Below are 24,518 nucleotides of genomic sequence, written 5' to 3' on the forward strand. Positions count from 1 at the left end.
AACCATCTTAGTATGTGTGTATATCCATTTCTTCTCATCAGGCATCAAAACATATATATACCAGAAGTGTTTATATGAAGCTGTTACATATGCACGGAATGGACAATCCACTCGACAATGCGAGATTCAAACTGTGGGCTGCAAACTGGACGCACACAGTTCTCGAATATTTCTCTCTGATTCGAGCCTGAACACGACTAATGTGTATTGTCCTCCAATGTTTGCAGCTCTTATAAAATTCGAAACCCACCACCAAATGGTTCATATTCAGGCCTAAGCACTCGCAATTGTTCAAAATTGTCTGTCTTAACTTCCGCAGTCTTGTCATATATCAGCACGAAACAAGGGAAGTCTTCTAGAATATAGCTGGATCGCGAAACTAATGCACAGTGAACTCTTACGTTCCCAACACATCTAATGTTATGTGCCCAAGGAGGGTTGGTTGGGTCATAACCCCATTTGACCCAGTATTCCTTTAAAAAAACGTCAAAGACAGGAAAAGATGACAAAATGAGGACTGACCACCAAAAATAGTATGCATAAACCCTCTCCCTTCCGAAAATCCTGGGCACGCCTCTCTTTATCTCGGACACATCTTTTAAAATCAACTGACCAGAAGTTTTTATCATTGCGTATTGGATACTGAAGTAACATGCGTTCTTTCTGCAGGTTTGGATATTATCCTTTAGGGTGCTGTCGCCTGCCTTCGCACCTAACCTTAACAAAGCCCTAATTTTCCATCCTTGTGACTAATCTTCAAGACTTAGGAAGATTTCAGACTGAAGGGACACGCGATACTTGTCGTTTGGAATGAGTCACTCAACAGCAACATTCCACACCGTAGCGACACAAAAGGCCGCACAAACCTACTTTCGACTTGTGAAATCCTCAGGCGACACGGTGTGAAATCTCCCTTAGTAGGCCACTGTCATCGTCACCTAGAAGTGGTAGCTCTTGTTGACCACAGAAGAAAAAAACATCTCAGTTTTCTTCTTTCTTCTTTATTATCTGTGCTTGTTCACTGTACAGGTAACATCTTACGATTTGGCATACACAGGACATGTACTATGTAGACATTTTAACGAAAAATCAGTCAAAGTCAAGGGTGGCTTGCACTGACAGATCACTAATCGACTGTACGAACTGATGCCTCATTAACCGATTCTGTTGTACAGATCAATCTAAAAATTGAGTATATATATATCCTCATTATATTCTAGAACGTTCCTCAGATAAAACGATTCGTAAATATTGACAGTAGTTCGACTCCTTCTCTTATTCAAGAACGTTCCCTCTCGCGCTTTCCAGAGTTTAAAAATTACAACGAATCGTCCTACGTGTGGCGCTACCTTTGTTGTGCAGCTTCCAAATGCTGACAAGTGTCTACATAGTGCTCAAGTTCGCTGCGACACAACACCGAAAGCGCAAGAAAAGTTTACGTACAATATTATCAATAGCAAGACTATAGAACATTCTCCGTCTTGCCTTGATAAGTATTTCCCTCCTTAAATTATCTTCACATTATTCAAGAAGTCAATAACCTAATTTTATCTAGTGTAAACAGAAAAATTTCCTGAAGGGGGCTCGAGCCCCCTGATCCCCACCTTGGATACGTGCTATTAACAATAACAGGGTTATAGAACATTCTCCGTCTTGTCTTGATAATTGTTTATCTCCTTAAATCATCGTCATTATTCAAGAAGCCAAAAACCTAATTTTATCTAGTATAAACAAAAATTTCCTGAAAAGGGGGGGCTCGAACCCCTAATTCCCACCTTGGATACGTGCTATTAACAATAACAGGGTTATAGAACATTCTCCATCTCGCCTCGATAATTATTTATCTCCTTAAGTTATTGTCACATCATTCAATAAGCAAAAAAAAAACTAATTTCATCTAGTGTAAACTGAAAAATTTCTTGGAGGGGAAGCTCGAGCCCCCGTACCCCACCTTGGATGCGTGCTATTATCAATAAGAGGGTTACAGAACATTCTCCATCTTGCCTCGATAATTATTTCTCTCCTTAAATTATCGTCACATTATTTTATTTCACGCCAAAATAAACCAAAAACCTCATTTTATCTAGTGTAAACCGAAAACTTTCGGGGTGGGGCTCGAGCCCCCTAAGCCCTCCCTTGGATACGTGCTTGTGTGAGACTGTCCTGCGTAGTTGCATGTATTCGGGAACAATTTACAATTTTCGTGGCTCTTAAAGTTTTTCTGTTTGAAAAAGATGCTATCAAGAAAAGTTAAGTGCCTTATTAATCTCAATACCTTGTCAAAATTTGTGCGTCGGCGCGCTGTGCATGATGCTTATATTTCGAGACTTGAGACAAGACCGAGGCAGAGATTTACAACTCCAAACGAGTCATGGATTTACAACTCCAAACGAGAACGAATCATGGATTTACAACTTCAAACCAAAAAGAGTCGGGGATTTACAACTCCAAACGAGAAAGAGTCAGAGATTTACAACTTCAAACGAGAAAGAGTCAGAGATTTACAACTCCAAGTGAGAAAGGATCAGAGATTTCCAACTCCCCCCCCAAAAAAAAGAGATAGAGAGAGAGCCAGCGATTTGCATTTCCAAACGAGTCATGGATTTACAACTCCAAACGAGAACGAGTCATGGATTTACAACTTCAAACGAGAGTCATCGATTTACAACTCCAAACGGGAAAGAGTAAGAGATTTACAACTCCAAACGGGAAAGAGTAAGGGATTTACAACTCCAAACGGGAAAGAGTAAGGGATTTACAACTCCAAACGATAAAGAGTAAGGGATTTACAACTCCAAACGATAAAGAGTAAGGAATTTACAACTCCAAATGAGAAAGAGTCACGGATTTACAACTCAAAATGAGAAAGAGACAGGGTTTACAACTCAAATTGAGAAAGAGTCAGGAATTTACAACTCCAAACGAGAAAGAGTCAGGAATTTACAACTCCAAACGAGAATGAGACATAGATTACAACTCCAAACGAGAAAGAGTCAGGGATTTACAACTGCAAGCGAGAAAGGATCAGAGATTTACAACTCTAAACAAAAAAGAGCAAGAGATTTGCATCTCCAAACGAGTCATGGATTTACAAGTCCAAACGTGAACGAGTCATGGTTTTGCAACTTCAAACGAGAAAGAGTCAGGGATTTCCAACTCCAAACGAGAAAGAGTCAGGGATTTATAATTCCAAACGAGAAAGAGTCAGGGATTTACAACTCCAAGCGAGAAAGGATCAGAGATTTACAACTCCAAACAAAAAAGAGCCAGGGATTTGCATCTCCAAACGTATCATGGATTTACAAGTCCAAACGTGAACGAGTCACGGTTTTGCAACTTCAAACGAGAAAGAGTCAGGGATTTACAACTACAAACGAGAAAGAGTCAGGGATTTACAACTCCAAACGAAAAAGAGTCAGGGATTTACAACTCCAAACGAGAAAGAGACAGAGATTTAACACTCCAAACGAGAGAGAGACAGAGATTACAACTCCAAACGAGAAAGAGTCAGGTATTTACAACTGCAAGCGAGAAAGGATCAGAGATTTACAACTCTAAACAAAAAAGAGCAAGAGATTTGCATCTCCAAACGAGTCATGGATTTACAAGTGCAAACGTGAACGAGTCATGGTTTTGCAACTTCAAACGAGAAAGAGTCAGGGATTTCCAACTCCAAACGAGAAAGAATCAGGGATTTATAATTCCAAACGAGAAAGAGTCAGGGATTTACAACTCCAAGCGAGAAAGGATCAGAGATTTACAACTCCAAACAAAAAAGAGCCAGGGATTTGCATCTCCAAACGTATCATGGATTTACAAGTCCAAACGTGAACGAGTCACGGTTTTGCAACTTCAAACGAGAAAGAGTCAGGGATTTACAACTCCAAACGAGAAAGAGTCAGGGATTTACAACTTCAAACGAGAAAGAGTCAGGGATTTACAACTCCAAACGAGAAAGAGTCAGGGATTTACAACTCCAAACGAGAAAGAGACAGGGATTTACAACTCCAAACGAGAAAAAGTCAAGGATTTAAAACTCCAAGAGAGAAAGGATCAGAGATTTACAACTCCAAACAAAAATGAGCCAGGGATTTGCATCTCCGAACAAGTCATGGATTTTCAACTCCAAACGAGAACGAGTCATAGCGAGCCATGGATTTACAACTTCAAACGAGAAAGAGTCAGGGATTCACAACTCCAAACGAGAAAGAGTCAAGGATTTACAACTCCAAACGAGAAAGAGTCAGGGATTTGCAACTCCAAACGAGAAAGAGTCAGAGATTTACAACTCCAAACGAGAAAGAGTCAGTGCTTTACAACTTTATACGAACGACACCGAGATTTACAACTCGAGACAACAACGAGTGAAAAGTGTCACTTCTCGATACTATCCCTGCTTGCCACTCACATGACAAAGACACAGTGGAAATACAGTACCACTGATTTTGTTGCAGAATCTTTCTCAATTTTGCCTGCAAAGTTTCATTATTCAGGTGTATCGAAACCAGGACCCCTTGATTACAAGGTGACGTCATTACCACCAGGTCATCGGGGATGCCCGAAGAATATATTTCTATTTGCCTTACGTTACGTCGCTTTTCTATCACACCACCTTTGGCTAATTACGACGTTGAGGATGAATGGTGTTCGAGTGAAATTGGTAGGCAGGCACATGCCCAAGCCGGGACTCTATTCTAGAATCTTCGATAGCATTATCGTACGGCGATTGTTCAACGAGCTGGGCAACTAAAATGACGAAACATGAGCATCGAATATTATGAATTTATTTTAGTGCTCTACACAGTTGCCAAAATACAATTGCATTTTGTCTACATAAAATTGTAGGATGCTAGCTGTTTTTAAATACATAGTTACATACTATATATTAGTAGTAGTAGTAGTAATGGACGAGGATTATTTAGTGACGGCGGCAGGTTTTCTGGTGTGCGTGCCGTGCCAGTCAAAGATTTGGATGGGCCACGCCTTCAAATAAAAACAGCGTATTTCCCTATTATTAACATTGTTATCACGTGATCCAAACTCCATCATGCAATAAAGAGTAGTTTCTTTTTAATTGTTGCAGTAAAAACCAATTTTCAAATTCAAACGTTGCACTGAAATGTGTTAAATTTTAGGTAGAGACCATCAGAGGTCCTGAATTCGAATCATATTCATCTATTTTTTGTTACGAAATTTGCCATGGTCCACTCGCCCCCCCCCCTTTCTGATTAATTAACAGATGTAATTTTACGTCATCATAAGCCAGTATAGAATTGTATGGGATGTTTGTTCACCAGTGAAAACCGTCTCTGGGAAAAATCACTGACAAAAGGTACAGGAAACAATTATGGTTAAAAAAACAGGTGGGCGGAAGTACCCGTCTCCCATTCTGCTTCTGCATTTCCCTCCATGTTTACAATCATACGAACCCTAGCGTCGCAGGCCACTTTGGCGCGTAAGTTTTTTTCCCCCTCGCACATAATCCGTCCGCTCGAGCTTTACCTGGCCGTCTACTGCTTGCAAGGCGTAGACTCCCCTCCGAGCTCTCCTTCGGCCACGCTGCGCAGCGGACCTAGAAACGCGAAGGATACTTTCCGTGCCGTCTTTCTCAAGTGCCTTCGAGATACGTACGAAAGAACCTGAACGTAGTTGTAGGGTGTTGTTTGCGAGACTTGACCGTCAGTGTATTGTGTGCTTCGTGGCAAGTGTTTTCTGCGTCTTTGGTGCTTATTTTCACATGTTGAGTGAGAACATAAGTTTCTTGACATAAAAAAGTGAGCGTGTTAAGTTGCGAGTGCGTTGGTTCGTTCGAAAGAACAAGGATTTGTAACATTCATTGACAGCGAGTTTGTTTTTTTGAACTTACGTGAGCAAAAAAAAAAAAATGTAACTCGAGGAAAAAGAGGAGTGATTCGAAATCAACCAAGTTGGATTTATGAAGGTAGGTTGTGTGTAACGTGTTAAGTTTACTGAGAATTATCTTATCTTCAAAGTGTGCCCTTGAATTTTAAATGTTTTAAAAAGCTTTCGCAGACACACCGCCAATCTTGCTGGTAATGTTTGCTGTACTGTAAGGTCAACCGCCAACAAAAACTGATTAAAAGGCCAACTAGTTTTGGAATGCGGTAGGATTTGTTTTTCTGAATTGGCATTGAATTTGCGTGTAGCGTACGATCTAGTGTCATTCATAGAACCAGTATGTTTTCAAAAAATGAAGACGTTGATTGTTATTTAGCCGTTGCATGAACGAAATCAGATCATTAGATAATGTATCAATGTTTATTTTCGACATTACACACAATTGATAATTGTCGATGTGTAAACAAAGAACAGTATTTGGCCTTGGTATACTTTGAATGCTCAGTGCAACAAACTGTGGCATATTTAATATACTTCAGGTGAAGGAGAAGCGCTTTTTCCTGTTCCGAGGTAATATGCTACTGGATATTGATGGGTAATTTATACAGTATGTATATTCAGGGTGGGGCCTGGGCCATACAATGTTCTCGGGACCTATAACCAAGGTTTTTCCAAGGTCTAAAAAAATTAGAGATTTTTGTTTCTTGGTCTGAGTACAGGTATCCTATAAAATTACAACTTCAACATTATTACAATTAATTGACAATTGATTTATATATTTCGTATTATTACCAAAGAGCAATTAATAAGCAGAACATCTTGAAGGTTAAAACCAAGAATTATGGGAGGCTAATGAAAAGTTTCTAAATTAATGTTGCTTTTCATTTCCGATGTGCCACTGGTGAGACGTTCATTATATTTAATTACAAAATTGGGTGTGTCCAATATCAAACTATTATTTGACGCATCAAAGTAACAATTTTTAATCGCATGCGATAACATGCTGTCATAATTGTCTTTTGTTTACTTTTCATTGAATTTTAATGCTGCAGTGAATTTGTATTGTTTCAGAAACAATATTTTCACATCATGGCTTCATTCTGTAAGTAAACACATAGTGCATGATAACTATTTCTGATTGAAATATTTAAACACGATTTTTACATAGTCATTTGTTTAAAATATGATTTCAGCAACACTATATTTTTATGCATGTCAAGACAATCCGTGCAGTCAGAAAAATCAGATTGGTTGCTTAATTGGAAGCACCAACGTGCTATAAATCGTACACAAAAAATCATACATTATTTTTATCTGTCGCTGGCGAGTGCCGGAGTTGCATTGCCTATCCCTAGGTCCGGCTCTGGGTAATATATATTCTTCGCAAATTTGAGACTTTTGCAATCCAACGAAATAGCAAGTATGACGAAAATTCCCAGCTAACAATGCCGGTTAAATTGCATCTTGTGCAAACATGCTGTGTACGGCAATATCCACAAATTTTTCACTGTTGAGCGATTTTGTGGGTCAGTGTCAGCGATGGGGAGGGGTGGGAGATGCAGCAGCATTATGCGGTTCAAATATGGAGCTTATTAGTTGAGCAAGTACTATTCATAATCTAATATTAACCTCAATTGTAAATATCTCAGGATGATTGGGTGTATGCAAAATAAGGCGTGTTCGGTCACATTTAATGTCCCGCTAAATACCATCTAAAATGCATGTTGGGCTAAAGTGGCATTTATTTATTTCTACTTCTTTTCTGGGGGGCGATGAGGGGGCCCCGGTCGTTTATAGGGAGCATTTGCCCCACTTCTCCTCCACCACCACTCAATATACTATTGGCATGAATATCGTAGATATGCAGCGTAACTAGGAGCCTACATTTCGAGGGCTAAAACATGCACCTTAGATCCTAACGGGCTATGTCATAAACAAGGTGTTGACAGCCTTCATGGCAGTGGCGTGCCCAAGGGGGTTTGGTGGGGATCATAACCTTTTTGGCCCAGCATTCCTGAAGAAAAAGAAACATCAAAGGCAGGAAAAGATGGCAAAATGAGGACTGACAACAAAAAAATATATACATACCCCCTCCCTTTGGAAATCCTGGGCACGCCATTGCGTTATGGTTATAAAGCCAAAGTAGGGTATTTTATGTTCATACGTATCTCGCTTCCAGATTGTCCATTCTTCTTCTCAACATTAACCCTAGGAATATACAATTTGATCTTCCTTTTTATTTATGTTGGCACTTTGTCACAGTGCGCTATTGCTAATCCATTTTCACATGCGACATGAAATAACGCAACAAATAAAAGAAACAGGCCCTTGGATTGCTCATTTGGGAGTCGTTTCGATTTCGTTCGTTAGATTTTAATGAGCTCTTGGTGCACTCAAGACACTAATGGGTTCGCTGACTGATTCAGATGGAGTATCAAGAATTAGTTCAACGTCCTTAAGAACATCGAACTGTTACACGTGAAATATACTGAATTAATCTTAACCGTCTTGGATTAGATGTTATATTGATATTGGAGATAATGTTTTCTTTAAGCTAGAAAAGTGTTTGAAATATGATTATGAAGTTGTATTTTTTATCAGATTTGATTGTGGTCAATTAATTTGAGTTTGTCAGGCATTTGACGATTCTTCAAAGTGCTTTTTCACAATTAATTTTCTGCCTTTGCGTGTACATTTCTTTTGATCTCAATTTTTACTTCCTTGTTGAACACATCATTATATTTGTTTTGCAGGAAGAAATGATTGATTTCAAATATGATGTATAGTTCGTATCGGTGTATAAACTGAACAGCGCACCACACATGAATGACATTTCTTATCAACATAGTAAATGTTGATAACATTAGATTTTAAGTGTCAGGATATATTCAAGTGATGGGAATGGTACTTTTATATTTACAATCAATGAAGAAAGATAAAGATAGTAAGGAGGAGCAAGGGCACCGGCAGAGGGGACTCAGGAGGCACTTGCCCCCTGAGATATCTGCAAAGAATTCGTACAATTCGAATGGTGAAATTTACGCGTGAAAACAAGGACGCTGCCCACTTCACCCTGAGAAAAATCCTGCGTTAGGCATTGAGAAGGACTGGCAGTTCGAACACTTACGTGGATCCTTTCAGCGTATTTTATAAGGACTTGTTTTATTTAGCTGATAATTGCGATTCTTCTTCCAGTCATTTGTTGGGTACATTGCAGTGAGCGAATGATGTCTTTCCGCTTTATTATACCGCTATGTTCATTGATATTATCACGGAGATAGATGGAGAGGGCGACCGTTGACACGTTAATTGATGTTTATATTACGGAGGCCGTCCCCTCAGTATGTTTGGATTCTTGCGATTATTGGGAGCGCTTGGGAGTCCTGAAAGTGGTCAGTATATTTATTATATCCTTATTTCAGTATGCTTGCATTCTTGGAATTTCCACAACAGGTCGTCCCTTTGGAGAAATTTACAGCTATATTCCTGGAGGCAGTGAAGGATGTTACAAAACTGTGAAAGTATGTTTTTGACAAACCCTGTTGCCAATTCTTTGAATGCTATTTCTGTTTCTTACCTGCGTTCTGGCCAAGCTCAAAGTGGCGACATCTCTTGATCGGAAAGAAATCACCGTATTATGACCTTTACCTGTGGATTTATAATTGCTTCACATTCCTTTCCTGCCTCTTCACTTTCGTCGTGACGACGAGGGATGACGTAGAAGAGATCAAGTGCAAAGAATCATGCATTAGATAAGAATATCTGGATAAGGCTGCAAGCAATGCATGACTTGTAAAACTGTTGCCATTGTCATTTTACTATTCTGCTATGGTTTTCAAATAATGTTTTATTACAATTCCAATACCTGTTTCAAACACTTTTCGAGCGGTGTTTCAGATTCGATAAAACCATGGTGTTCTTTTCTGCCTTTGAAGATGGAGGAGAGCGCTTGAGTAAGTTACAGACCAAACGAAAGATATAAGCACGTAAATATTAATAGTTTCTTTCGTCTTGGTCTGTGCTGAACAAAGTGCCATCACAAATCTTTTCTATTAAATAATTATAAACGACAACTAATATATTCATATTATGAATATTGATACTGTTTTTTTATTAATTGGATCTAATTGATGCATTACTTCCCACTCGAAATTAACCCGGAGGACTGACTATTTCATTAATTCCATGATAACATCACCGTGAATTGTGATGTTTCAATTATAATTCACAAAAAATGGATGTTTCCTAAATGGCAAATGATGTATGGAGAACCAATTTCAGTGTCCGAAAATTATAGGCTATTTGTAGTATTCTTAATGATAGAACAATATAACATTAAATGTTTGAGAGAGAGAAGTTGTCATTTGTCCATCTCACTCGTTCTTTGTTTCTCCCTCTCTTGCGTTTTCTCTCCCTCTGCTAATTTCTCTTCTCTCCTCCTCCTTTCGCTTCTCTGTCTTTTCCCAACCTTTGTCTCACGTTCTTTCTCCCTAGGTGCTTGTTTTTCTCTTTTTGCCGTTTCTTTATTTCCCTCCGTTTGTTTCTCTCTGTATGTCACTTTTTCCCTATGCTTGTTTCTCTCCTTCCTTCCTTCTTTTATTTCTCGTTGTATCTTTTACCCTCTGTCTCACGTTCTATATCTCTCTTTCTCTGCTTGTTTCTCTATTTTTTCTCCTCTTTTGTTTCTGATGTATCCCTTTCCAACCTCATCTCACGCTCATGCAGGCACGTATCCAAGGTGGGGGAGGGGGCTTAGGGGCTCGAGCCCCCCCCCGAAAGTTTTCGGTTTACACTAGATAAAATGAGATTTTTTTGTTTCTTGTGGTGTGAAATAAAATAATGTGACGTTATGAATGATTTAGGGAGATAAATAATATCGAGACAAGACGGAGAATTTTCTATAACCCTATTATTATTATTAATAACAGGTATCCAAGGTAGGCATCATTGGCTCGAGGCCCTCCCTCCCTTTCAGGATTTTATTCTGTGTACACTAGATAGAATTACGTAGGTTTTTGACTTCTTGAATAATGTGATGATAATTTGAGATCAATAATTATCGAGACAAGACGAGAATGTTCTATAACCATGCTATTGTTAATAGCGCGTATCCAAGGTGGGGATCAGGTGGCTCGAGCCCCGTCCACTCCACCAGAAAATGTATCACTTTACACTACATAAAATTAGGTTTTTGTCTTCTTTAATAATGTGACGATAATTTAAGGAGAGAAATACTTATCAAGGCAAGACGGAGAATGTTCTATAATCCTGTTGTTGATAATATTGCACGTAAACTTTTCTTTCTCTTTCGGTGTTGTCGCAGCGAACTTGAGCACTATGTAGAGACTTGTCAGCATTTGGAAGCTGCACAGCAAAGGTATCGCCACACGTAGAGCGATTCGTTGTAATTTTTAATCTCTGGAAGGCGCGAGTAGAACATTCTTGAATGGAGGAGTCGAACTACTGGCAATATTTACGAATCGTTCTAGAATATAATGAGGATATAAATACGCGGCTTCAATTTCCCGGTTGATCTGTACCACAGAATCGGTTAATGAGACTTCAGAGGTAAGCGTGACAATTCCTACAGTCGATTAGTGATCAGTCAGTGTCCATTGATTGCTTTATATGATCTAGTGATTCGAAAATGAAAAGGAATAAATACCATAAAGTAACAAAGTCTTCTCCTTAGTTCCAGTTCGGGTGCAAAGCTAAAGACATTGACTACAGCGGACCTTTCGGAGCCTCAGTGTAGTGCTACGAGTATTCGGGTTAGCTCGCTCTCGCCCCCTCTCTCTCTCTCTCTCTCTCTCTCTCTCTCTCTCTCTCTCTCTCTCTCTCTCTCTCTCTCTCTCTCTCTCTCTCTCTCTCTCTCTCTCTCTCTCTCTCTCTCGTGAACATTTCAGCAGTACCGGTATTAGAGCGGTTTATTAAAAACGAAAATCCAGTACTCCTCGCTTCGGATACCTTCTGCTTCTTTATTACCCTGTTACATGAAGATTTTAATTTACCCTTTCCCTTGCTTGTCATCATTGCCTGGCATAATGCTGAAAGGATAATAAGCCTAGCAGAATGAACTTGCTGTTCACGGTCGAAGATTTCGAAAGGAAAGCACGCGATGATTTTGCATTATTTTTTTCTTTATTGAGTTCGCGAGTGCCTCGCCCTTCTCGCGAATTGGCTTGACTGATGTTCGCAAATACGGCACAAATCTCGCAGAAAGGTTCCACCCAATTGGTCCGTTTTTCACCGTATCGCAGCCACAAGGGAAAAGTTGAACAAATAAAGACGAAGTGCTCGCTATTTACCTTACATTTGCTAAGAAAAAAAGTATATTAAAAAGATGAAAGACTAACGCCCTTGCTAGCCTTTGTGTAGCAGTCTTCAGTAGTGCATCAAGATGGTACCGAGACGAGACTGGATTCGAAACGAGTCCGAGAAGCCCGTGTAAAAGTCTGACGAGAATGTGACTTAGGTGTGACATTTCTATTTTTAAATTTCCATAAAGAAAAGGTTACTTTACTATGCGATTTTTTCAGACGTGCCAAGCTGATACGTATCTTAACTAGTCGTTTATAGAGAAGGCTTATCTTTTGTTTGTTGTTACAAAGTTAATCCATCAGACACCCTCCCCTTAATCCACCCTTCAAGTTGTATAGGCACTGGTACAGTGGGATGCATAAGTATTGCATAGCAAGTTGTCCATCACCACGTTTATTCTCTTTTTTTATGCATTGACATTTTCTGGAATTGAAAGAAAATTACACACAAGTTGCTGACAACCTCTGCACCAGCATAAGTAAAAAATACAGTTTTAAAAAACACGTATGATTTAACAACAAATGTAATGAAAATAGACATGGATAATTTGCCGAGCAATGCTTCTGTACTTGAATTTCTTTTGGAAAAGAGAGATACGATGTTTGCAAGAAGTGACAGTGTGCTGGGGGGGGGGGGGGTAACGTAAAAGTAAAGATGACCCACCCCGGGCACCAGACGCCCTACCGACTGGGCCAGCAGGGGAGGAAGGAAGGGTTATGGAAGTTGTGTCAAAAAGATAGAAAGAATAATCAGATTGCTGAACGAATTGAAAGAGATCGTCTCCCTGATAGAACAGTTAGTACTTTGTGGACATGTATTACATAAGGGATCCCTGGTTTGATCCAACATATATTCACATTGTACAGCGTTTGAGATCCCATTTTAATATGTAGGTCTACTCCCAATTAGCCTATCTAAGGTATATAACATGGACTTTACAGTGGGTAGGAAAGTAAATCCCAGTAAGCACTCTTGAACCACCCGGATATTATATTACAATTTTCTTTTCCCCTTCAAGAGAGGAGCCAATTGGCAAGCAGGGGAGAGATTTTCCCCCTAATACACCCTGGACTTTAAAACAACATCTGACTTCAAAGAATGATAACGACCAACAAGTAAGAAGATACTCAGACCAACAGCAGCAACTCCATCTTAAAGTTTTAGTCGCATGTATCATTGACAAAGGTCTCTTCTACGCAGGATTGTGATGTTTCGTGTACAAGCAAGCTTCCAAGATAGTCATCGTGTCGTCAGCGAAAACTGTCCGCAATCTCTCACGGTATTTTAACGAGGAATCTCGGGAATTTCCCCGTGTTCGCTCACAATGTATTTCCAAGAAAGTCTCATGCTATTTTTGTTCGGGCAGAGGTTTTATTCCTGATCCACGTCTGGAGTTTCCCCTTGCACATTACTCTTTCCTCCGTGCCAAAACGTTCGTCAATCATCAGCATCACAGACACAATACATCCCGCGTTTCATTAACTTTAGTTACTTTTATATCGTATTTACAGAGTAGAAGGGGAATAGTCTGTGCGTTGTTAGGTAATTCGAATATAATTTTATTCACACATTATATCACTTTGTATATACATTGCAATTTTATTACATTTTTTTAATTGTAATTTTTCGTTAGCTCAGCATGATGTTCATCTACGTTAAAGTTGACTCAGGAAATTTAGCACGAATCGTAGTTGGCGTCTACAATCCCCAGCGCACCCCAGGGAGACCTAGCTTTCCTTGAAAAAGTAAATAAGGAAGGTACAGTACAGTATTGAGTGAACATCTAAAAGAGTTTCGGCTTACTAAATTTCTGCGCACGGTACTGTGTAGCACCAATATGTTTGAAACAAGTTTTTTGGTAGCTTATTTTTGCCAAGATAATTTCAATCATTTCAGCCTGTCATGCACGCAATATACATTCACATGTAAGAAATTAAACTGCGCGAATACGGGTAGAAAGGATTTTTATGAATCTACTGCTCACTTTTTTTTTGGAATTGGCAAAATCAGTGCTTTGAGATAGCTATCGTAATACAAATATAAAAGTTCTTGTGCGGAAACCTATTGAAGTTTTATTTTCACGTTAAAACGTTGCGCAATGACATTCAAATCCCTAAGCGAAGCAAGATACTCAGACGATTCTCGTGTGGAAGCATAATGGGAAGATGACTAGGAGTGATGTATTCAGACATGGGAACATTTTAAAATGAATTCTTCCACGTTTTCCTTCTCTAATGGGAAAGAGAAAGTTAATTCGGGTTGATTACTTAATAATTTCTTCAGGCAAGCATACACTTTTGAAGTGATGTATGCGCAAGAGTGTATCATCAACAAGTACAAAGCAATTCTATAGAACTCATCTTCACTGCGATTACTACTTTGGCTGCAAATTTTACATTTATGTTGCATTTCACTTCACCCTAGCCAAGATTAGAACTAGTACAATCTTGATATCTGACATAGAACGCGGTGGCTCAGTCGGTAACGCGTCTGACTACCATGCTCAAGTCCCGGGTTCGATCCCCGGCCGGTTCAAATCCGGGAACTTTTCTAACGGTGAAAGCGGCCCCGGCGCCTACCCAGCGTCGAATAACATGGGTACCTGGGGGAAACCCTGGGGGGTAAAGGCGGTCAGAGGCGTGATGCTGATCACATCACCCCCACTCACGACCGGATCAAGAAAGTGTGGGGCGTTACCCCCACACCCCCTATACGCCTTCATGGCGTGGTGCTATGCACAGGGGAACACTTTACCTTTATCACTTTAGAATAGTATAAATATATGAATACAATTTCATAATTAATGATTATTATGCAGATATGCATTTCCTAATTGTTGTATTACCAACCACGGTAATATGGTATAATAAATCATGTGGGTTCGATTTTATACAAGATAATAATTTAATCCATAACTAAGAATATACAACATGGCTAACTCCATGCTTGACAATCCATATCAACAAAACAATTGAACATCTACGACGTATAATCAAAGATATAATAACATCATAGATGTTTCACAATCTACCTACTGCACTAATCCCAAGGAAGAGTTTGTTCAGGTAATTCCATTGGGAATACGGTTGGATGACGACACGTGGAGGTCTTCTTACCTCCATAGTATTAACAATTTTATGTAAATAATTTGTTATGTGTGTGCGCGTTAACTCTGCTTGTAAGTACTTAATTGGATAAAACAATTGCTGTTTTGTTCAAATGTGCGAGGTCTTCAGCCTACGTCACAAAACACATGAAAATTCCTGAAAACAAAATAATTCGATTGGTCCAGATAATCCAATGAGCCTTGAAGCAGTTGTGGGCATACTGTGAACTGCCAACCATTGGAAGACTTTTCTTGGTGAACATGTTTTAACGAAGTTGACGGAGAAAGTTGAGATAATATGGCTTAGATCATCTATCTCCGTATCCTGGGGCGTAGAAAGAAGGAAGCTATTGTATAATCAAAATACCACCAACATAAAGACAGTTTAGGTAAGTTGAGCCAGAGGGATTTGAGGAAAGGGGTTTGAAAGAGTTGCTTTCGAGGAGAACTACCGTTTTGGTAAATATATTTTTCAAGCCAAGTTGAGAAAAGGAATTACCTGGATATTAAAACGTAAGATTCTGTGAGAAATACCGAAATCCTATAACTTGACGTTGACTTTGAATTTTCTTCGTGAAGTGCCGTTTTCTTGACTTCCATCTGCTTTAAGGTTGTGGTATTGGCGTAGTGCGATGATTGGGCTTCTGTTACCCCTGCAACTGTCGCTCGAGGTTCGGTCTGTGTTTGCATAACTGAGGAGACAACAGTAAAATTATTTATATTTATGTATACATTTTCATAATAACTTGCCAATAATTCCCGCAAAAAAAACGTATAACTGCATATTTTAACGTAAGATAAGTTCTACCATTTCAATTACAAATATTTGTCAATTAGAGTTTCCAGTGATTCAGCAATTATAAAAACTGTTAGCTCTTGAACGAATTAGGATTCGCTTAATCGATTGTCGTGCCACCTGGTGTGTCTCTCTAGAAAACAGTAAAACTGTATAGTACGTATCTACGAGCTCTGTTGTGGACAGTGGGCGTGTTAATTTTTTCAAGCCTTTGTGTGAACAATGGATATTATATACACTATATTAGTTTTGTCGTTTATGTACACAGGCTAATATGCACGCGTATTACAGACACTTTTACTTGGAACAATAATAAATTTACTGTTAAACAGTTTATCTTGCAGCTTCCATAATGAACACTTGTGAATATTTGTTTTTCCAACTTCGAATAGAATATCGTGAACTCTATTTCTCTACTAAACCTGACCAAAGGAAAATATTGATGTAAGAAAACTAAAGAATTGTTTACAGGACCAGTTTTAGGCCCAGGCCTAGCCTAGGGCGCACCAATTTGGGGCGACAATATTAATTCATCGTAATGCGACAGGGGCGCTTCTTTTCGCTTATTTTATTTTTTGCCTCAGTATTTCTTTTTAGCGATTTGGAATAGAGCGTATTTTTTATTTTTTACATACGTCGGCTGTGATAAAGACCCAAGAACAGGTGCAGGAATTGAAACCATCGTATACTTTGCAAAAAAGAAAATACCTACTCCAAATTATGGAAAATTATCGATAAATGGAAGTGTTCAATATCGAGAGCAATTCTACTGGTGTGAGATATTTAGCGGGCTTTCGATATTTTTACGGAAATAGAGAAATATGCCTTCAATAAAACTAGTAAATATAAGGTGAGGCAGTCAAATGGGAAGATTTGAAAAATTCACAAAAAATAAAGAAAGCAAATATTAGTTAATTTTTAAGGCGAGGAGGGACAATTACGCACCAGTTGTGCATTTATTTCAATATCGTCGGATTGGGCACTGCTATTTTAAAAAAGGGATTAGTATGCAAGAGAGTATGAATTTCTCTCCATGTTGCAAGTGGAAACTGTTTTTCAAGTTGATTAGTAAGCTACACAAGATGTTTGAAAAATATGATTAATAAGTATTTACAGAATCCCATATATTCCTTATGGGAAATCAACTTCAACTTCAAGTTACGGCTAATCAAATGGGAGTTTCGACTTTTCCTACTACTATGACATAGTTCAACGTGTCCTTTTTCCGTCCATGTACTTTTCTACGTCATTGGATGTTTGTTATTCCCGAGAGAACGAATGAAATAATGGTCCCATAATCCTAATGCATTTCTCTTTGCCTCCTTCGGCCATCCTGGCAGTGTTGCCAAACCTGATGTGCATAAAAGAGCTAAATTTTCACCATTATAAGAGCTAAAGATGACTTTGAAGGAACTAGATTAACGAATGCTGTATAAAGTGCCTCCTAGGGTACATTTAGGCGTCAGAGGGATGGGGGCTCTGCTATTACCATTAGCTTTAAAGTGATGGCAATTTACTAGTAATTTTCACGGCCTAGATTTGGCGGCATCAGCCATCTCAATAATCCACTGATGTTCATATGAAATCGAAAATAAAGGATTCCCGGATAACAATATTGTCATCTTCACCTTAGCCACGGTGTTAAAAGTAAAAGTTGTTGGGAGGTTAGAGGGAGTAGGTGACGCAGCCAATATAAAACGTAACAATATCACGTCACGTGCAAAATGTACACTCATGGCAAAAGTTGGTCTTTGTGGACCGGAGCCAGTGGTGGCATCATAGTGGAGCAGGGAGCGGGTGCCAACATTCACAGCCAAACGAGTGCACGAAAAAGCCAGATCTGGCTCCAAAAGAGCGAAGTTGGCAACAGTGATCGGCAGCTGCCGCAGCGAGAAAGACCTAGGGGAAATTGTCCCTCTCCCCCTTAAACATGAATGTACTGTACATGAGTTGAAATTGCTAGTGTACCTGCAAAATGTTCATTTTTTAAAAAATATGGTGTCAGTAAGATGGCATCCTTGGTTTTGCACACATTGTCGGAGTCTCAGAGTAAATCCGCCCATGACGTTATGCTGATATATTGGTAACCTTTTTCCTGCCTGTCCTCGATGACTATGACCTAGATGAAGAAACACTCTTCCAACTAGCTATACTGTCAGTGTGTCTATGGATGTGCTTAGACTCGCATTTCATGGTCGTCTCATCAGCACATTCGGTGATATCACCCGATTTGGCGGCTCCTGACTTTTTCTTTGGGGTTACCTCAAATCCATAGTATTCAAGGACAACCCTCCAAGAACCAGGGATAATTTGAAGGATCGAATTCGGCAAAAGATCCACAACATTCCTTTGGAAATGCTACGCAACGTCATGGGCGGATTTACTCAGACTCGGACAATGTGTGCAACACCAAGGACGTCATCTTACTGACACCATATTCAAAAAATGAACATTTTTCAGGTACACTAGTAATTTCAACTCATGTACAGTACATTCATGTTCAAAAATTAACTATAATATTGGCTCTCTCTATTTTTTGTGATTTTCAAAAATCTTCCCGTTTGACTGCCTCACCCTATATTGCAATTTCTCAACAACAAATAAATCGTTTTCTTGGCTGTTCAAATCCGTCTATATTGTCAACACAACTTCAAACAGGGAACAGGTAGAAGAAAAACATGCTTTAATCGGCAAGAAATGTTACGTCTCTTATAAACAGTTTTATATGAAGCCGATTAGTGATTGCTGGGCATCATTGGTGGTAGAATTCTAACATGAAAAATGTTAAAGCCTGTAAATTAGGTCTGGTAACTGCAGGGAAATGGTGGGGGGAGGTGCTTCCCTATCAATGATAATGCAGGTCCACAATCGATAACGTCTTCACAGAAAGAATTGTGGAAGGGGTGGCATTTTTACTTTGGCGCAAGGACATTCTATAAACCCGGCCCTGATTTTTTAAGTGATACTGTGTGCCTTAACTGGCTGACTCATCGCCTTTTTTCGTGCAGTGTTTGCAATGAGTTCACCTGATTACTTTGCAAATTCTTACTCAAGTTTCGTGAGCAGTGAAAGCAGTTCCGAGAATGTGGCGTCCAGGATTTCTTCAGAGGCTTCCTTCTGGTTTCTTTGTTGCTAACTGTTCCGTATTGGACACGAACAACGACGATACGTGTGACCTGAAACTCGGGCGTCGTGAGGGAAGTTGTTTTAGATTTTCTAGACGATGCGACTTCTTTACGGTCGCACTGTTGATGCCGGACGAACACCATAACGTCAGTGCATTTATGAATATGTGTATTAAGAGTGGCGTAGCAACATATCGCAAGGCCCTGAGATAGATTAGAATGCGAGGCCCCCATCCGTCTTTAAATGTGAAATATCAATGTGAATAGATACAAAATTTTCAGGGATACGTCAGTAAATTATCATATTTAAATAATAGTAACAAATTATTGAAAATTATATTTAATAATTTCATTCATCCTGAAAATGTGTTTCTTTCCCGGAAGCTGAAATCTGAAGCTCTAGGAAGGAAGTACGAACTGCTAATATTACTCATGTCCTCCTTAGGTTGAAAATTATACATTTAAATGTCCGACACTTGCTTCGTTGCAGTTGGAGGTGCTTTATTAAAATCGGGGAGTGCAAGGTCGAGAGAAAGAAGAAAAGACCAGACAAATTGATTTTTATTCAAGAAAAGAATAAATAGGTAAAAATGTCCAAGCAAATTAGCGTTAATTTTTGCAAAATACGACAACAATTTTTACTTTTTCCGGGTCCCCTTAAGCTTAGGGCCCGCCTGCCTGTATGTTATGCCCCTGATTTGACGTACACAACGTTTTACTAGAATTTAATGCCAGATAAAAACAGAATGGCCACAAAAATTAGTCTTTTACATCTTTTTATTACATTTTTCGTATCCATCCCATGGGACGTGAGGCCCCGGGCGATCGCCCACTTCGCCCACCCCTTGCTACGCCACTGATTAATTCACAAAGTGTGAAAAAATAAATATGAATGAATATCACTTGACACTATACTCTGTCCCAGCTAACTGTGGAGCAGCAAACAGAAACAAGTCTCTGCGCAAGTAGTGACGCGAGACGGTTCCACCAATGAACACGTGAGAAAGACGGAATTGCATGGAGTGGGGGAAAGCGATTGTAGTTACCAAACTTCCCAGCAGCGTGTATTGCTCGCTCTGGCCACTCGATTTACAACCCACAAGCATAGGCGTGCCCACGGGAGGGGGTTCAAGGGGGGAAATTATGCCCCCCATACTCTCACTTAGAAATTTCAGTTAGAGGAATCTTATCGCTGTTATTAAACAATATTATTTCTTGTTATTAACCCTCCCACATACCTTATTCGTTAGTTATGTTACATCTATGTGTCTGCAGAATAAATTGCCTAAAAACATTGGAAACGAATAAATTATGAGTAGTTATTTTGAATCTGCTGTACGAAGCCATGCTTATATGTAAAATAGTCTCTGAACCTTAGAGAGGGGAAATAAAGGAGGGAGGCAAAGAACATTGGTGCCACGGAAGTTGGAATTCTTCTAATACAGTGAGTCTGGACATACTCTGTATTCGTCTTCGTACCCATCAATACGGTGGAACCATGGTGCGGTAGAACAGTGAGATAGAATGAAGTTATCCTTTCCCCGACTGAACTTTTATCAGGGCTTTTGCCCCCCTAATCAGAGGATCTGCGCACGCCTATTCCCACAAGTGTTCGTTGCGGAGTTGGTGCCAGAAAACTTTGACCTGGTGGGCAGGAGCAAATATTAACAAATTAGGGTGAGCGGGTATAGTAGTATTTATATGCATAGGCGTGTGCATAACGTTATAATGACTGATCCTCATCTTCGTTGTTGCGATGAACCAAAGGGAACAGAAAGGTGATGTGAATGAAGACAACACAAATAAAATTATTGACCTCGGAGTAAAGATGGAGTATTAACGCTCACAAATTGGAAATAACAATGCATGTTTGAACTAAAAGGACCAGAATTACATTTGCAACAATTGCAAGCAGTTTTATTTTGTACACTCACTAATGAAAAACTAAGTTGTGTGCTATTAATATTCCTTTAAGGGGATCATGACGTGTTTTTAGAATCAAATAGCATCAAGCAAATGTACAGCATGTAATGATAATATACCGCGGATACATACTCGAACATCAGAAATTTGAGATCTTCTGCAACTTTCCAGCATATTGTCCTCGAGACAAATTGCTCCTACACAAATTTTTATTAGTACTCGATATGGTAATGGCGACATTGTAAGAGGATCAGAAGGATCACTTGACCCTTGAAATGAATATTTTTATGCTACCGCACTTGGTCGTTCAAAAGAGAAGTTTCTTGTCATGCAAATCGCCTCAGACCCAAGTGTCAGGTGCTACATAGATCAACAGCGGATGGTTGCAATGGGACGTGACCATTTTCTGATGTTTTCTACCACGCACGTGGCTACATCCACGTGCCATTTATGGATAGTACCACGATCTATCTCTGTGTTTTCTTGAAATTTGAGACGAGAACAAGAGATGGGTTGGTGGGGGGGGGGGGGACTGACGCCTCCAAATTCTAGACCAGACCGAGGATCATTGGCAATAACCTTCCAGAAAATCTAGAAATGTTGACCAATGCTTTGAGTGTTATTGCTTATCGTGACATTTGAGCTTTCAATGAAACGAACATTGGACATGGAAACAAGAGGAGCGACTAATTAATGTGATGCAAGTTTTTTTAAAAATATAACTAACACTTTTTGACGAAATGTCTACACTGTAAAAGTTTGCTGGAAAAATTACGGTCGAACACTGACAATTTCAACTGCCATCTAGCAATAATTTATCGAAACTTCATTATATCTTAACACCTGTGTATGCAGGCCACAGCCCTATTGAATGCCGGCAACATTAGTGAGTTGTGGCAAAGTGAGAAAGTAATTTTGACAAAACCTAACATTATATTACTTGATTCTCTTACACCATTCACTTCCCTTTTTCTTAAAGTATCAAGACACATTCTTTCCTCTCGCTTCGGATATACAATCAGATTACATCCTCTTCAACATCACGTCGCATTCCAAGCATGCAATTCACTTTTACTTCGTCAGGAAGACATTACAGGACATTACAGGAAGTATAGAGATGTGAACAACCAACATTCTCATTTTGAGTTAATATCTCACGACACACGTGATTCCTAAGGAAATGGATGTAATGCAGATCTGGTAATAAGAAATCTAGATCGGGGCGAGACGTCTTTTTTTTTGTTATTCATTTATTTATTTTATTTTATTTTATTGGCTAACCTCGAATATGAACATGGACGGGCAGTGGCGGCGATTGGGTTCCAAAACTAGGGGGCAAGGGCATCGCTTGGTAGGTAAGGTTTAGCATAGTGCGGGGGCAAATGTGGCAAATGCCCCCCTAATCACTGCCACTGTGGACAGGACACAAAATACACAACCTTCACGCAGAGGTTGATTGATTGATTGATGCAAGGGCATCGCTTGGTAGGTAAGGTTTAGCATAGTGCGGGGGCAAATGTGGCAAATGCCCCCCTAATCACTGCCACTGTGGACAGGACACAAAATACACAACCTTCACGCAGAGGTTGATTGATTTGATTTGATTTTGTGCCACTTTTTGGCTAATTTCCGAAGATGGGGATGAGTGATAAATAACGGCAAGAAGAAAAGACCAACCATCGCATCGCTTCACGTATGCTAATAGAACGTGATTCACGTTGCGGTGCAAAGTTAGCTACGCATTAGCATAATCATCGCCTCCACGGAAAACGGTTCACCTGGGCCTTTCACCTTGGATGCGCGGGTGGAAGGGTCCTCCCTTCTCTGGAATGCTTTCCGCACTTTGACGTAGCTATTAACGTGCTGAAGTACAATATATGATGCAAATGATAATTAATTCATTTGCTTGCTCAACTTGAATAACTGTTTTGTTAAGGATTAGTCTTTGCTGCTGCGGAAAAGTTCCAGTGGCGCACACTTTTCCTACAGGGTGTCTCAAAATTTTTGATCGAATTTGAAAGCATGTTTTCGGTAAGAACAAAAGTTGTCAGCAATTGAATCTTTGCAGCTCTTTCGAGTTACGGTTTAAAAAGTAAGAACTTTAAAAATATGGATGTTGTACTTGAGAGCTCCCGCATAGCTGAATGGTTAGCGGTCCGATCCCCTAAGTTTCAATGTTGGCCCATCATCATTAGGACAATTTAATTGAGGAGTTGCTGTAGTGTTCTCCTCCGTTGAAGACTTCATCTGGTGACCACGAGTCACCAAACTTAAGATCGGTTTGCAGAACTTAGCCCTTCGAAGCATTGGCGTGCCCAGGATTTTCGAGGGGATGGGGGACGTATTGTTTTCTATAGAGCGACCACAAACAAAATAACCTTCGGCAAAAATTATTCGCGCACCTTCTCTTCGATCCGTTCAACTCGGGAAGAAACCTCCACTCTCCCCCTCCTCGCGGGAGTACGGTTCACAGGAGTTGCGGGTCTGCGCAGGTTTTTGTGCTGGTGGTTATAGTTGTCAGCCCTAATTTTGCCATCTTTCCTGCATTTGACGTTATTTTCTTTTTTAGGAATAAAGGGGGGTTATACCGGGCACGCCACTGTTTCGAAGGGCTGTTGCGCCATGGAATTTGTTCAGTTTACCAGTTCAGTATATGTAATCACCGTTTTAATGCAGCAACTGCTTCTGTGAAAAGAACTGGAGGCACTTGTTTCATCACTCCAAAACAAACACACTTTCTCATTATCTGATGGCCTCCCCGTCGTTGCCTTGTAATCAAGGGGTCCCGGGTTAGATTCCCGGTGGAGGCATATAGTGGTTCGGATCCCACTTCAAACTGTAGGCCCAGTCCCGATTAGCCTTACTGTACATAAAGTGGACTTAAAACAACAAATCAATCCAATCAATCATTATCTGGTAACTTTTACACATATAATATCCATCAACCACCAGCAATTACAAATACAAAATTGAATTTTAAGTTCACTTTATGATCCGATATACTAATATGGGCCATGACCTACACTTTAAACGAGATCCGAATCTCCTGTGGCCAGCCTGGAATCGAATCCGTGACCTCTTGATTGCAAGGCACCCCGAAATCTGTTTAAATCAACATGTAAGCTACTTACCTCGCCACCACCCTTAAATTTTACTCGTTCCACACTTTATGCACACGGCGAAAGTGAAAACCGAAACTCATTAGGCAGAGATCACTGATTCGACCTTGGGGATGGAAAGGATGAGTCAGAAGGTGGGGTCCGGATGTGGGTCTCTGGTCCGGAGAAAAGAAATTTCGTACTGAAGACTGGTCGTGCATAACAGTCGCCACACCTCTTATGTAGAAATTGTGTTTGAACAAAGCACGTTTCGTCTGAAGCAGGGTTTT

At 39.8% G+C, this 24,518-nt stretch overlaps 2 protein-coding genes across 2 annotated transcripts in view; one reads left to right on the top strand and one right to left on the bottom strand.

Moving 5' to 3' along the window:
• The window catches only part of LOC145995299 (DNA excision repair protein ERCC-1-like), a 347,987-nt gene that overhangs the window by 138,436 nt on the left and 185,033 nt on the right, over window positions 1-24,518 (bottom strand). The gene's annotated exons all lie outside the window — the stretch shown is intronic.
• LOC145994892 (uncharacterized) overlaps window positions 5,637-24,518 on the top strand; it is a 149,368-nt gene continuing 130,486 nt past the window's right edge. Inside the window, exon 1 of the mRNA XM_083131348.1 lies at window positions 5,637-5,941. The gene's annotated coding sequence lies outside the window, so the exon portion shown is untranslated. The remainder of the gene's footprint in view (window positions 5,942-24,518) is intronic.

This window comes from Lepisma saccharinum, chromosome 11 (assembly GCF_977018435.1).
Source record: "Lepisma saccharinum chromosome 11, izLepSacc3.1, whole genome shotgun sequence".
In the NCBI taxonomy this organism is placed as follows: Eukaryota; Metazoa; Arthropoda; class Insecta; order Zygentoma; family Lepismatidae; genus Lepisma; species Lepisma saccharinum.